We start from the raw sequence: 14,802 nt of genomic DNA, 5'->3' as shown, positions 1-14,802 counted from the left end.
ACGTGACCGTCGATCAGCGGGCGCGTGACGCACAGCGGCGGGCCCAACGTTCGCTTTGCTTTGTGGGAAATAGAGTTCGAGAGGCCGTCCGGTGAGTCAGGAGAGGTGAATCTAGGACTACATTTCCCAGAAGGTAGAGGACCGAGGCGGTAGCTGCCGTCGTCGGAGAGCGGGGACGCGGGGCGCGCTGTCGGGCGGGGGTGAGGTTCGGGCCGGTTGTGCCGTTGCGAGACTGCTGCTGTGGTCGCTTCGGCGGGTCCAGGTGAGTGGACGTAGCTGATGGGGGTTAGGACATCTCGACTGGTGTCTGTGTTTTTGGGTTTTTCTCTTTTCTCAGCGGCGGCAGGTCCCGGGCCAGGGTAAGGCCTAGCGTGCGGCGGCTCCCCCGCGCTCTGCTAGGGCCTGCTCTGAGCGGGCCTGCTGGCTCGACTCCTCCCCCTCCCCGCCCTTCAGAGCTTCCCTCCGCTCCGGCCTAGTTCCTCAGGCCCCGGCCGTCTTCTCTCTGGAACAGCTCGCAAACTTCTTTGCACTCTGCGGGAGGGTCGCCTTCCACCAGCCCACCTTCCCCGTCCCCTGGTCGGACGAACCCCATTAATTGAATTGTCTTTCCGGAAACTCTTAAACGCCCTTCCCCCACCTAGTCTCGATTGGCCTGATTCTGGCTTCTAGGGGCGCAGGTGGCCCTGGAGTACACTAAATATTAATATTCCCGTTTCTTGTTTGTTTTTCCCTGCCTTCTGGCCCAGAGGCATAATCCAAATTTGTTTCCTGTCGGAAAAATACTGTTCCCACTTTTTTCTGTGGGTTGCAAGTGAGGCTGACTTGCATTCCAGTGGTAATTGGCTTGTGTCCTGCTTATGAGGAGCAGTTGTGTTCCACACTTAAGCAGCTTTTCTCTATTTCTTTGCCCTTCTGGATCTTAACGGGTGGAGCGTGGCGGCGGTAGTTGGCGGCAACACTGGTGGCCCAGAAGTTGGAAGCCATCAGTGTGAGTACAGTGTTAACGCGGGGTGTGTGTGTGTGTGTGTGTGTGTGGCGGGGAGTTGTTGTTAAATGCCTTGAAGGAAAAGCTGCTGCGAATATGGGAATATGGCAAGGCCGTAATAGGAGAGAGCCAATAAAGTCGGCTTTACCAGCTTTTGATTTTAAATTTCAGTTTTCACTTCCAGGTACTTAGGTTGTTTTCTCTTTTTCTAAAATGGCAGTGCACTGCACTGGCAACGGCAGTGGGTTTTTGTAACATTCAGTGAGATCAGCTGAAGATCGCTTAGTCTTTGTTACCCGTGTAGTTTTCCCGAGTGGAAAGGCAGATTGTCATTTTTCAGACCTTTCCTGGTTGTGTTTGTGGAACTCCTCCTGTCTGTTGTAGTTGGTGCCGGTCGTGTGTATTCCGTATAACTCTGCTAAAGATGGCTGGTGCCTTGAAACTTGTGGGAAAACAAGGCTTAGTTCTCTGTTTGCAGACGCGTGTCCTGAACTTGAGTGACTGAACTTACTACTTAAGTGACATAAAAGGGAAAAAAAAGAATGCAGTGGTGGTGCACTCCTTTAATCCCAGCACTCGGGAGGCAGAGGCAGGCTGGTCTACAGAGTGAGATCCAGGACAGCCAGGAATATTACACAGAGAAACCCTGTCTTGAAAAATCAAAAAAAAAAAAGAAGAAGAAATAGTTAGACCATTTAGTCATGACCCCCCCCCCCCCATTTTGTTTTTTTCCTGAGACAAGGTCCAGAATGACCTCTAAACTCTGTAAGTAGTTGAGACTGGCCTTGAACTCTTGACCCTCCTCCCTCTACTACAGTGCTGATTTTACAGGCTTTTGCCATCATGCCCAGCTTGGTAGCTTGGTTGCTTTTTTTTTTTTTAAAGACAGGGTCCCTTTGTGTATCTGGCTGGCCTGGGACTGGAGAATATGCTAGCCTTCCTCTGCCTCCCAAAGGTAAGCTCCATCACCCTGGCTTGATTAAGTCTGTAAATGGAAAGAACTGTTTGAGGGTTACGGCATGATTGAGTGTGGTGGTTCTTACCTTTAATCGTGTGGCACTCAAAGACAAGTGGCAGGCAGATCTCCTGAGTTCCACCAGGCCAAGTAGTGAAAACCTGTCTCAGGAAAGAGAGAGAGGAAGATACTTATTGAAATAGCATTTCTTTGTTTTTCGATTCTTTGAGCACCTGTGAAGGGTCTCCAGTTTTAGAAATAGATGGATAGATTGGCTTAGAGACTAGGTCTGGATTTAGTCTAGGTAGGGCCTTTCCTCCTGCCTCTGTCTCCTGAGTGTTAATGACTGCCAAGGTGAACAGTCACACTTTGTAAGATTGGTGTTTTAGTCTGCAGACTAAATACAATTCAACTTGAGTGGGGTTCTGGTAATTGTTTAATGCTTCAGGCTATTTCTTTAATATCAAGTATGGACACTTTGGGTTAGTCAGTGAAGTTATGGACCACAGTCCTGGGGTGTAGTTTAGTGGTAAGAGAGCTTTCTTAGAGTACTCAGTTTTGTCTTCAGTGCTAAAGAAGGAAAAACTATGGAGAGCTGGCCATGGTGGGGCACACCTCTAATCCCATCACTTGAGAGGCAGAGACAGGTGGATCTCTGAGTTCAGTCAGTGCTAGCCTAGTCTACTTAGTGAGTTCCAGGACAGTTGAGCCTGTGTAAAGACTCTCAAAAAAATTAAAAATAAAAACAAAAAATTAAAAGTAAGTATGGATTATGAAGCGATCTACTTTGTATTGGTTAATTTTCGGGAGAAAATCTTGGCGTGTGTCCAAGATTAGCACAAAGGAGGGATAAGCTTGCCTGGGGGAGCACAGTCTAAAGTTTATTTTAGGTTTGGGTATTTTTTTTCCCTTTTGCTTTGAGACAGGGTCTCTGTAGTCTAGGCTGTTCTGATGATGTTTCAAGGACATCAGCCATCACACCTGTCTTTTATATAATTTAGAATGGGTAGATTTTTAGAATGTTACCCTGTTTCTTTTGAGAATTATGACATCATGAATTGAAGGAAATGTAATTAATGCTATTAGGTCAAATACTAGATTTTGGTGGCTTGCCTCATAAATATCTAGAGTCAGTGAACTACTTGACTATGAGTGGGTGAATGATTCAACAAATAGTGCCTGGAAGCCTGCCCATTTCCAGCCTCTGTGCTTAGGCCCTGCAAATACAGTGCAGGAAGCCAAGATAGCAGCAGTTCAAGGCCTGCCGGGCAACTGGTTTTTTTTGGGGGGGGGCAGGGCGCATGGGTTTGGTTTGGTTTTGTTTTTGAGACAGGGTTTTTCTTTTTTGGTGCCCGTCCTGGATCTCGCTCTGTAGACCAGGTCGGCCTTGAACTCACAGAGATCTGCCTGGCTCTGCCTCCCCAGTGCTGGGATTAAAGACATGCCTGGCTTAGGCAACTGTTTTGAGGACAGTAGAAGGCAATGTGAATAGGTAAATTACAAATTGAGAAAAAGGGCATGGAGGTATTAAGCAGAGTATATTTCCTGTAGACATTAAGAAAGACCTAATAACTGATCAGAGTGGGTTTTTGTGTGTGTGGTTTTGTTTTTTATTTTTGTTGTTGAGACAGAATCTCACTGTGTGTGTCTTTGGCCAGGAATTTGCTGTATAGAACAGGCTGCCTTGAACGCAGAGATCCACCTGTCTTTGCCTCTTCCTCCTGAGTACTGGGAGCGTGTGTGGACCATGCCTGGCCAGACATTTTTTGTTTGTTTGTTTTTGAGGGGAGTAAGGAACCAGTTTTGTGGGGTATTGGAGCGAGAGTTCTCAGGTGGAAGGAACAGCAGGTGTGCAACAGGAATGGATTCCTTCCTCCCTTCCTCTTCCTTCCCCTCCATCTCTTCCTCCCTTCTTTCTAAGAAAGCCACCTGTGGCTGACAGGCATGACTGTTGAAGGTGAGTTAGAGGTCTGGTAGGTTGGTGAAGGGATTTGGAAAGACTTGTGACTTTGGTTGGGGGAAGAGATATATATGATGGATGACTTTTGCAGAGCTTGGAAACACTATAGGGGGTGTAATGAACAGGCTAGTGTAGGCTAGAGATGGTCCTGGAGATGTAGAATGATGGGTAGGGGTTTACAAAGAAGCTTATTAGAGTTTGAGGATTAGCTTTGTGCTCTCTAGTCAGGACAGTATTACTGTATGATTCACATAGTTCAAGAGGCTCAGGATCTCTGTAATTGTGCAGTGTGCACATTTTTAAAAAAGTCTCTGTTACATCCATATAAATCTAAAAAAAAAAGTTTAGCTGCATAAGAGGCAAAGGCAGTGGGATTCAAGATCCTTGCAAATTCAAGGTCTGCCTGGATACCTCCATCTCAAAAGAAAAAGTATGGTGGCTCATGCTTTTAATCCCAACTCTCAAGAGACCGAAGCAGGCCTATATCTATGAGTTTGAGGCCAGTTTGGTCTATATAGGGAGAGTTCCATGTCAGACAGACACTGTCTGGAAAAAAAGAAAGGGGAAAAAATAGAATAGGGATAGAAGAGCTTAGTGGCAGAATAACTAGCCTGTTACATGCAAGCTCCTGGGTTCAGTCCTTGGTACCACAAAAAATAGTTTAAGAACCATTGTTCTAGGGAAGAGGGGAGGGAGATTAGAAAGGATCATAGAGCGGATTGGAATGATCAGAGTTTATTGTATGTATGTTTGAAAAGTCATAATGAGCTGGTGGTGGTGAAGCTCAACTTTAATCCCAGCAATCGGGTGAGAGAGGCAGGTGGATCTCTGTGAGTTCGAGACCAGCCTTATATACAGAACCAGTTCTAGGACAGCCAGGGCTGTTAAACAGAAACCATGTCTTGAAAAACTTAAAGAACACTTTTTTTTTTTTTTAAATTAAAAGTTTGGTAGTGTAGGGTATATCTGCCTTAACTGCCACTAGAATATTCATATCTGTCTTGTTATGGTGGAGGTTGAAAATGTAAGACTAAATCTGGTCTGCAGATTGATTTTTGTTTGGCTCATACAGAGTTAAAATTTGAATTAGTTGTCAGCATTTAAAAATGGATATATGGGGCTGGAGAGATGGCAAGCAGTTAAGAGTACTGACGCTCTTCCCAAGGACCCAGGTTCAATTCCCAGCACCCACATGGTAGCTCACAGCTGTCTGTAATTCTAAGATCTGACACCTTCACACAAACGTGCATGCAGACAAAAACCAATGCAAATGAAATAAAAACAAATACATTATCTAAAAGCAAAAATATATGTAAATCTTCGGGCTGCTCTTGAAAAAGTAGTTCTGGTGAGCTGTGGATCTGTTTTATAGCAGCTATCTCTTGTGATTGAGACATTTCTTTTCCCGATTGCCACGGACCTTAGCACTCACCAGAGCCTTTTTTTTTTTTTTTTTTTCTCTTTTGGTTTTTCGAGACAGGGTTTCTATGTATAGTTTTGGTGCTTGTCCTGGATCTCGCTTTGTAGACCAGGCTGGCCTCGAACTGGCAGAGATCTGCCTGGCTCTACTCACCAAGTGCTGGGATTAAATGGGTGTGCTGCTGCCACCCAGCTCTTTGGGTTTTATTTAGGCTTTTCTTTTTCCCTCAAAATTTTGTTTACTGATCCTCCCCCACTTTTTATTGAAAATATTTTTTCCTCACATAATATATCCTGATTATGGCTTTTTGAGACAGTGTCTCTGCATAGTCCTGGCTGTCCTGGAACTCACTCTGTAGACCAGGCTGGCCTCTGCATGCTGAGTGCCAGGATTAAAGGTGTGCAACATCGTGGCTGGCCTGATAAGGAAGGGAGAAGGGGGAGGGACCCCTAAAACATGGGGATACTTTGCTTTGGAACTGAAGCCCCAGGAGTTTTAAAAGGCAGTGCCTTTAAAAAGACATTGATCTGTCCACTGCCCTTGCCTTTTTCACCTGGCTTAAGTTCAGAATCTCCATTTTGTTGTGGTTTACTTTGTAGCATCTGGAATGTTGTAACTGCATAGCTTAGCCTGCCTCAGAGGACAGAAGGCCAAGCAGAAGGGAAAGGCAGGTACAAGAGTGTGGGCTGGTAAGAGTTAATCAGAGTTTGCCACGTGTGGTGTCTTCTCTACTAGTTCCAGTGGCTTCCGAAGCTGAGGCAGGAGGATCACATGTTCAAGGCTATCTGGGCTCCATAGCAAGTCTGAAGTAAGTCCTGGTAGCATAGCAAGACTGCCTCCAAAAAAGATGAGGGGTTTTGGGGTGTAGGGAGCCTACTTAGCATGCAGGAGCTCTAGGGTTCAATTTCCAGTACTGTTAGAAAAAATTCCAGAATTTATTTTTATTTTTTTGCAGGACTTAGGTTTGAGCCTTATGTATGTTAGGCAAACACTTACCCTGGAGCTGTATCCTCAACCATATGTATTTTTAAAGCTTTATTTTTATGTATATGAGTATTTTGTCTGCATGTATGTGTTTGTGTGCACCCTATGCATTCCTATGCATTGAGGCACCATGTCCTACCAGATCCTCTGTAACTGCACTTAGAGATGGTTGTAAGTCACCTTGTGGGTGCTGGGAATTGAACTTGCAAGAACTCTAACTTCTGAACCATTTCTCCAAACAGTCCTGCAAAATTTGTATATTTATTTTGATGCTTGAGGACAATTTTATTAGGTTTTGTTTTTTTTTTGTTTTGTTTTGAGACAGTCTCACTTTAGCTCTGACTGGCTTCCAATTGACAGATCTACCTGCCTCTGCTGGGATTAAAGGTATGTATTACCACATGCTGTGCTCTTTATTAATATGAGGGAAACAACTCTGCAGGCTAACTATAAGTCTTAGCAGCTGCCCAAAGGAAGAGATGGTGAAGGGGAAGGGAAAAAATGTCATTTGTAGGCAGTCATGGCAGAAGGGGGTGGTTAGCTTCTAAGAGTGAGAGTCTGTAGAAAGATTGTCTAAGGTTTGAAGAAAAAAGTTAGTGCTGTACTGTAGGCAAGGCCAAGCAGAGCTGTGTGGTGGCGATTCCATAAGTGACTGCCCAGAAGAATTTTATTTTTAAAATTAATTCACATCTGTGAAATCTATTACTTTATGTTTAATTCTTTTTTCTTTTTCTTTTCTTTTGTGTGTGTGTTTAATGGTTAATACTGGGCTTCCCTCTATTTTAGTGGGAAGGTAGGGTTAATAGAGACTTGATGGAGTAGTTCACTGAGATGAGGGTGCCTCCTAAAATCACTCAGAAAGTTACATTGCTTGAAAGCATCTTCAGCATCAAAAATAGAAAGACTGTGTAATATCCTGGCTTCCAGACTATGGGGTTCAGGAAAGAAAGATGCTTGCCACTGAACCTGATGACTAGAGTTTGATCTCCAAGCACATATGGTGAAAGGAGAGAACTGACTTCTGCAAGTTGTTCTCTGAGGTCAAAGCCTGTAGTTTAGTGGTAGTACACTTGTCTAGCATATACAAATCCCTCATCCTCAGGGTCACGACAAAAACAATACTTGCTTCCTAAGGAACAAAGGATGAGTACAGAAGCACAGAGATTGACTAGGAGATGATGCAATTGAACCAGATAGTAGTATGCTTGAGATTTTACAAGCATAATACATAAAGTAGTAGTAAATTAACGTAATAAAGTACATTGAGACTAGAGATGGTAGTACATATCTATTAATCCCAGCATGTGGGAAGTGAATTAGGCAGGATCAAGGCTTTCAAGGCTACACAGTTCAATTAGACCCTGTCTCAAAGAACCAGAATAAAAATAAATACACTTCAGTGTTTTTCTTCTAAATCTCTGTGGTAAACTTGTAGGAAGAGTACTTGATCTTTAAACCACACCAATACACATTGGTGTCAGATGTGTTAAGTGTTCCTCTAATCCCAGCACCCTGGAAGCTGAAGCCCTAAAAACAAAATACGAGTGTATAAAAAGATGTGAAATTGTCCGTCTTTTCTATTGCTGTGACAAAACACCACAACAAAGGCAACTTTAAAGAGTTTTAATTTGGGGTTCACAGGTTCTAGGGGGCTAGGGTAAGGGTATATTATATGATCATCATGGTGGGGAACATGGCAGCAAGCAAGCAGGCTTGGCACTGGAGTAGTAACCGAGAACTAACATCCAGATCCACAGTAGGAAGCAGAGAGACACAAGCACACACTGGGCATGACCCAGGCTTCTAAAACCTCAAAGCTCACCTCAGCTGACACCTCCTCCAGCAAGGCCATATATTCCTAATCCTTCCTAAACAGTTCCACCAACTGGGGACTAAATATTGTGCCTATGGTGGCCATTCTCATTCATACCACATTATTTTTCCTAATAGAGTTGTAAATAAGCTTTGTTATAAAACCCTACAAAAATGAATAGCTATGTATCAATAGTGGGGGAATGATTATGTGTTACTGTGTTACAGAGACCATGACCTAGTCTATAGTCTTTGGAATAGTCCACTTCAGCCTCCCCAATAGCTGGGACTCTGGGTTTGCACCACTGAGTCTGACTCATAATATTTTAAGAGAAGGAGTAAAGCTGGAGAAATGGCTCAGTGGTTAAGCACACTTGCTGCTCTCCAGAGGACCAACGATCAACCCAAATTTGGTTCCCAGCACCCATATTGGGCAAACTACTTGTAACTCCAGTTCTAAGGGATCTAACACCCTGTTCTGGCCTCTGTAGCACCCATGCATAAGTGTATGAGCACACATGGTGGGGGGTGGTGAATTAATGTTAAAAAAACAGTTACTGTAACAATTGGCTGCTTAGTTAATAATGAGGACTGGAAGGACACTATAGGCTATTATTAGTTAAGTTAGAAAAGCTCCAAGTTTTTCTAAGAAGTGAGAAAATATTCCCAGTGGTAATGCAAACACATTTAATATGCATACTGAAATTGCCATCACTTTCTCTGAGGGACAAAAGAGGAGCCTCTGGGGTGAGTCAAAGATCTCTGAACTGCCAGCTCTGTTGTTCATTCTCTTTCCCTACTGATGAAACATTAATTGCATAGATGATCATGGGCTTAATAGACCCTTTGTATTGAGTAAATTCTCAAGAGAAAACATAACAAGTTGTTTACACTGGGGATTTTGTAGGGGAAAAGTTTTTTGTTTGGTTTGGTTTTTGGGTTTTCAAGACAGGGTTTCTCTGTGTAGTTTTGGTGCCTGTCCTGGATCTCACTCTGTAGACTATGCTGGCCTTGAACTCACGGAGATCCACCTGGCTCTCCGAGTACTGGGATTAAAGGCGTGGGCCACCACCGCCTGGCTGCAGGTAAATTTTTTTATTTAAATTGATTTTGTTTTGTTTTTGAGACGTCTCACATAGCCCAGCTTTTTCTAGTCTAACTTGTATCAGACCCTGACTTTGACATCCAAATCTTCCTGCCTTAACCTCCCAATATTAGAATTTACAAGTGAGTGTTACCACAACTGGCTTTATGGGTACTTTAACTCTCTCTTCGTCTTCTGTACAGTGAAGACACAGAGTCCAGCTAATGATTCACAGAGGCCCCTACCTGCCCACCTCCTTTATTCCTGCCAAAGCTTTTGTTTAGCCAAGACCATGTTATAAAGTGACTCTCTGGGACTCTATCCATTTGGATTGACTATTAAATTTTTTTTCCTCTTTTTCTTTCTCCTCTCTTTTTGTGTATGGGTATTTGCCTACATGTATGTATGTATGTGTGTGCACCACTTAAGTTCCCTCAAATGCCAGAAGTTATTGGATCCTCTGGAATTAGAGTTACAGATGGTTGTAAGCTGCCATGTGGGTGCTGAGAATCAAATCTGGAACCTCTAGAAGTGCTTTGAATTGCCAAGACTTCTTACCAGCCAGTGATTATCCATTTTAGATTAATTAGCTTTAGCATATTTCCTCCCTTCATGCTAACCTTTATGTCTATTTAGAAATAACAGAAACACTTTTTTTTTTTGAGCTGAGGATTGAACCCAGGGCCTTGTGTTTGCTAGGCAAGCGTTCTACCACTGAGCTAAATCCCCAACCCGGAACACTTTCTTACAAGTTCTTGTTTTTGTTTTTTTAAAACCAGAAAATTGGGCTGGAGAGATAGCTTAGAGGTTAAGAGCATTGGCTGCTCTTCCAGAGGTCCTGAGTTCAGTTCTCAGCACCCACATGGCAGCTCACAATTGTCTGTAACTCCAGTTCCAGAGAATCCAACACCCTCACACAGAAATACATGTAGGCATAACACCAGTGCACATAAAATAAATAAAAAAATAAATCATAAAACCAATAGAAATAAACAGACCCCCAGAAAATTGTGGGTAGTACAGAGTTATTGGATTTGCTGTGGCTACTGTAACAAAATGTGATTTAAACAGCATTGTTGTTAGTGTCTGATAGTTCTGTAGGCCAGCAGTTCAAAAACCATGGTTTTGGCAGGTTGTTGCTTCATTCTGAGAGCTGCAAGGGAATGATGTATTCTTTTCTTGGCTTATGAGTGGTCATTCTTCTCCCTGTGTCTTACATTTCCCTTGTGCATCTCTCTCTCCAAATTCTGTTTATGAAGATGCAGTTATATTCCTCAGTGCTATCTTTGTCCCCTAATGAAGACACATTCTAGGGTGCTGGAGACTGAGAACTTCATTTGGAATTGGGAGGATGAGTGGACCACAGTGTTACTGGAATGTTTTCTCTGTACCTTGGGCCTGGTTCTCTGCTATAGTTAACATCTTTTTTATCAGTATACTATGTCACAATGATCCAATTGGTGTGGTCCTTAACAGCAAGAAGACTTAAAAAGAAGTGATGCAATTTGAAAAAGATCTCTGGTGTTTTTATTACTGTTCACCAAAACAAACCAGGAATTTCCAAAAACATTTTTTTACAGGGACAGGGAACTTGTCAGTTTTATTTTCTGTATTTACAAACACAAGGCATGCATAGGGCAGAAATTGTTCAGTGAGTCTGATAGAAAGATGAGAAGAATGTTTAGGTGTATTTTATTTTAAATGATGTGTCTGTGTGTGGTATGTGTATCTGAGTACAGGTGTCCTTGGAGGTCAGAGGCATTTGGATCCCCTGAAACTGTAAAGTTTGAGTTGTCCAGCGTGGGTGCTGGGAATTGAACCCAGGTCCTCTGCAAGAGCAGTATACTCTCTTAATGGATGAGCTTTCTCTTACGCCTAATTTAGGTTTTATCTGTTTGTTTGTTTTGGAGACAGTCTTAATATATATCTTCGGCTGGCCTGGAGCTGGATATGTAGACCAGCTGGCATTGAACTCACAGAGATCTGCGTGCCTCTGCTTCCTGAGTGTTGGGTTGAAAGGAAGGCATGCACCATCATTCTCAGCATAGTTTTTAGTGTGGTTTTTGTTTTTTGAGATAGTCTTTCTGTAGCCTAGGCTGATCTCAAACTTGTCCAACCCTCCTGCCTTGATCTTGGAAATACTGAAATAACAGGACTGGGCATTAGACCATATTTTGCTATACTATCTTTATTTTTGGTAGTACTAGGCATTGAACCTATGGATACTGGACAAGATCTCTACTACTGAGCTAAAAAGAACTCTTATCATTGAGCAATATAGTATCTCCAGTTTTTTTCCATAGCTAAGCCTGAGTAGCATCTGTCATCAGTGGATGGCTGATAGTTGGGCTTGAGTTCACATTCCCCATCCATTCACAGACTACTAGCCATCTGGTGGTCTTTGGAGATCGAACTTTGTTAGAAGAAGTTGGCTTAAGTTGGAGCCCAGAATAACCACAATGAATCGCAGTTCTGTTAGAAAGGAATCAGCTACTCTTCTTAAATTTGAGATGCCAAAGTCTTGAATACCCCCTCCACCCCTGTTTTGGTTTTTCAAGACAGGGTTTCTCAGTGTAGCCCTGGCTGTCCTGGAACTCACCATGTAGACAAGGCTGGCCTCAAACTTGGAGATCCACCTGTTCTGCCTCCTCCCTTCTTTTTTTGTTACGTAGTTTAGCATGGATTTTCTGAGACCAATTACTTGATGTTCTAGTTTGTCATATGAAGAAATACCAAGGTTAGAAAAGGAAGAACAGACTGACTTGAGATTGAACCACAGTGAAAAATAACTTGGTTCATTGGCAGTATTGTGACAGGTTTGTTATTTTTTGTTTTGTTTTGGTTTTTGAGGTTGGTTTGTTATTTCTTAATTGCTGTGCTTTAATTTTCTTAAATGTTTTTTTAAAAGATTTATTTATTTATTATGTATACAGCATGTATGACTGCATACTAGAAGAGGGCAGCAGATCTCATTGTAGATGGTTGTGAGCCACCATGTGGTTGCTGGAAATTGAACCCAGGACCTCTGGAAGAGCAGCCAGTGCTCTTAACCTCTGAGCCATCTCTCCAGCCCTAAATTAATTTTTTTTTTTTTTTTTTTTTTTTTTTTTTTTTTTTTTTGGTGGAGCTGAGGATTGAACCCAGGGCCTTGCGCTCGAGCGCTCTACCACTGAGCTAAATCCCCACCCCCCACCCCCCACCCCCTTTTTTAAATTGTTTACTTGTTTCAGACAGTTTCATTCTGTAACCCATGCTGGGTTACAGAACTTGGCTATGCAGAGCCCAGGTTGCCTTTAAACTTGACTTATTCATTCTTTCCAAGTGGTGAGGTTTATAGGCAGGTGCTGCTATGTCTGTCAGATGGTCATGTCCATACCCCTCACCCCCCAGGGTTTCTTTGTGTAGCCCTGGCTATAAACCTCCAACTCACAGACCTCATCTGCCTGGGATTAAAGGCTAGTGCCACCACCCCACAATAATCATTTTTTTAAAATTGAGGTTTGTGTGCAAATAAGTTCTTTTGAGACAAGATCTTATGTATATGTGTAGCCTGGGCTAGATTGTACTGTAGATTGGTCTGGAACTTCAGTAGAATTGTCAGGTGTTCACTGTGCATATTTGTATTTTCAATTACTTGGGCAGATGCAGGAACTTCTGTCTGGGGTCAGGCATTCAAAGCCAGCCTGGACAACATGAAAAATAAGTAAATAAAATAATTGGTATTGTTATTTTGTGGAATGTAGTTTTTTTGAACTGAGGAAATGGCTTACAAAGTTGTTGGCTACAAATAAAGCAGCGAAGAAGTGCCCTTTCTTCCCTCGGCTGCCCTTTCCTGGTCTTTTCCAGGTTTCTTCCCTGTTCTGCAGAGAGAATGGTGTCCCTGTTAACTGTTGGATGCACTTCTTCCTGTTGTTCTTTGTTATACTTTGAGATTCTGTCTATGTAGTTAAGATTCTCAGGCTGGCCTCAAACCCAGAATCCTGTTGCCTTTAGCCTTATAGGAGCTAACCTGAGCATTCTTTAACTATGCCCTGTGTTAGAATATTTTAAATATTTATATTTGTATCCATTGGTTATTTGAAAGCAAATCTTAACCAAATTGTATAAAGTTCAGGATTTAAGAAATAGCTATGTGTTTAATCCCGGCACTCATCAGGAGACAGAGCAGGGAGGTCTTGAGGCAAGATTGGTTTAGACAGTGAATTCCAGGCTGGCCAGGGCCATGTAGTAAGACCCTATCTCAAAAACAAACAAAAAAAGTATTTAAGTACTTAGTTTCTGAGGGGTTTTTTGTTTGTTTGTTTGGTTGGTTGGTTTTTCAAGACAGGGTTTCTCTGTGTAGCTTTGTGCCTTTCCTGGAACTCACTCTGTAGACCAGGCTGGCCTCGAACTCACAGAGATCCGCCTGCCTCTGCCTCCTGAGTGCTGGGATTAAAGGCGTGCGCCACCACCGCCCGGTGTAATTTTGTTTTTATAACATGCGGATTAAAACAAATCTTTTTAAGTTGTTTCAGCAGTAAAGTCACCAGAAGAATGACTCCTACCCCTTAGGAAAGTGTTTGATGCAGGTGGAAATATTTTCTATACATTGTAAGACCTTTGAATTAAAATTGTTTACTGATTTTAGTACAAAGTCACATGTGAGCCATTTAATAGCACAAATGTCAGAAAGAGGTCTTGCTTCTTGAATATAGGTGGGATTCAGAGTCTCTGAAAGTGTTCCCTAGAGGTATGGCAGCTGCTCTTAATGTTGTTTCCCCTCTCTCCCCTCTTCCTTTTACTCTGGAGAGTACCGTCTCGGGAGAACGAAAGACTAGTAAACAAGTTTAAAATTTCACCTGAGCTCTGCTTTCCTTCTCCAACTACCCTGGGGCGAATAGCACAGACAGGGCATGCTGTTTTAACTTCATAACTGGTGTGTCATGGTACCCTCCTTTTTCTTTTCATTCCCTCCCTTCATCTTTTTAAGATTAGATCTGGTGTTTTTTTTTAGGTTTGCCCTGAACAGGCCATGTTGTATGACCTTTGTTTGACTTCTGATCCTCTTGCCTGTCTCCTCAGTACTGGGATGACAAGCATACACCACCATACTCAAGTTTTATGTGGTTTGGAGATTGAACCCAGGATCTTGTATATGTTAGGCAGCCACTTTACCAACTGAACTATATATAGCCTCAGGCATGTCTTAGTTATCTCGCTAGTTTGACAAGAGTGTTGCCTTGAGTGTGGCCATTGAAAGTTCCCTTCTCTCTCCTTATTTCTGATATGCCAGCTCATACGATTTGATTGTGTTGATACTAAATGTCTCAGAGAGGGGTTGGAGAAATGGCTGTGACTAAAAGCACTATTGTTTTTGTTTGTTTGTTTGTTTGTTTTGTTTTTTGGGTTTTTTGAGACAGGGTTTCTCTGTAGCTTTGTGCCTTTCCTGGAACTCGCTTTGTAGGCCAGGCTGGCCTTGAACTCACAGAGATCCACCTGTCTCTGCCTCCCAAGTGCTGGGATTAAAAATGTGTGCCACCACCGCCCGGCAGGTGCTGTTGTTTTTGCAAAAGATTCCAGTTTGGTTCCTGAACCCACATGGTGCCTCTTCACAGCCATCTAT

At 42.8% G+C, this 14,802-nt stretch overlaps 1 protein-coding gene across 2 annotated transcripts in view; it reads left to right on the top strand.

Moving 5' to 3' along the window:
• Positions 1 to 173: 173 nt before the first annotated feature.
• Positions 174 to 14,802, top strand: part of Thrap3 (thyroid hormone receptor associated protein 3) — a 39,328-nt gene continuing 24,699 nt past the window's right edge. The window contains exon 1 of one of the 2 annotated variants that reach the window (XM_036178102.1): positions 174 to 262. The gene's annotated coding sequence lies outside the window, so the exon portion shown is untranslated. Of the gene's footprint in view, positions 263 to 460; positions 989 to 14,802 lie in introns of those variants that run through there. The other variant, XM_036178103.1, reaches the window with a different exon arrangement.

This window comes from Onychomys torridus, chromosome 2 (assembly GCF_903995425.1).
Source record: "Onychomys torridus chromosome 2, mOncTor1.1, whole genome shotgun sequence".
Classification (NCBI taxonomy): Eukaryota; Metazoa; Chordata; class Mammalia; order Rodentia; family Cricetidae; genus Onychomys; species Onychomys torridus.
The sequence above is the reverse complement of the archived record's forward strand: the minus strand, read 5'-3'. Positions and strand labels throughout refer to the sequence as shown.